We start from the raw sequence: 1,273 nt of genomic DNA on the forward strand, positions 1-1,273 counted from the left end.
AGTGGATTCACTGTGCAGCCGCGACTGCGCCCACTAATTAGCCATGACTGATTGGGTTTTCAAAAACAATCTAAAAGACGACTTAATCAGTTAATGAATACCTTTTTTTCACATTTCATATTGTTTCTGAACTGTTCGTAGAGCAGAGGGGCAATATGTCGATCGAGGAAGGTTTTGAGTCGACCTCGGCTTTAGGTGACAAACTGAACGCCACCAGGAGGCTGAGACCAGCATGTTCTCCTCTGACTGGCTTAAAACGTTTGTTTTAAGCCAGCCAGTTTAATGAAGTTAAACGTTCTTTAACTTCATTAAAGAACAACAACAAAAAACAACAAAACATGTTCAAATTAATGACCCAACAACAATAATAATCTCAGTAATTATTGTTTCAACAATTCTGTACGTTTCGGTTCCATTTCCAAAATAACTAGCAGAGCAGAAGTTTAAAATTAACTCATCAACCAGCTGTGTTAAGGGAGTGCTTATTAATGATAGCAAAATAAATATCAAGCCTGAAAACCTAATATCGTAACGGACTGAATGTTATGGTTTTAATGTAATCTCTGGTCGACTTGTGGAGCGCAAGAGGTTGCCATGACAACTGGTGTGCTTAAATGACAGAGAGACGGAGAGTAAAAATGTGCGATTGGTTTAGAGTTGATCATCTGTTCGGGTTGTTTTACCTTTATCTTGGCTCATCACAGCCGCTGTAGTTTCTGAACGTTCAATAAACGGCAAACTTGGACTAATTACTTCGTTCTTTGTGAGTATACGTCAATCACAACAAACATCAAACACGGTAAAGAAGTTTCATTAAGTATTTAACAAACAAATGGCTTCTACTGCGATAATTGTGTGAAATTAAATGAATTGTCTAATAAATATTTTGGTGCTGTCGGGCTCAGAGTCTGAGAGGCTTTTCCTTTATCAAACATTTTTTTTTTGCCTCTTATTTAGTGGAAATATTGATGCTGATGATACTTTCTCCAAAATAATAACCTTTTTCAACCTTTATAGCTCCACTGTTGAAAATGGGAAGCTAACATTCACAAAGGACAGTGAAATAAAATCCAGTCCAACATCTAGTTTGAGGTGATTCCTCTGGAACCTGTTGGAGGAAAAATATCCCAACTTCAGAAGACGAGCTTTAACCTAACAGAGCTCTGTGGTTCCTCCTATTAGTATGAGAGTCAGGGTGAGGAGGCGCCATGTTAGGAAGATGAAGTGGAAGCTGCAGGATCTTCAGAACAAACAGGTCATGATGCTAGGCTAC

The sequence above is a fragment of the Poecilia reticulata genome, linkage group LG8, assembly GCF_000633615.1.
Source record: "Poecilia reticulata strain Guanapo linkage group LG8, Guppy_female_1.0+MT, whole genome shotgun sequence".
Classification (NCBI taxonomy): Eukaryota; Metazoa; Chordata; class Actinopteri; order Cyprinodontiformes; family Poeciliidae; genus Poecilia; species Poecilia reticulata.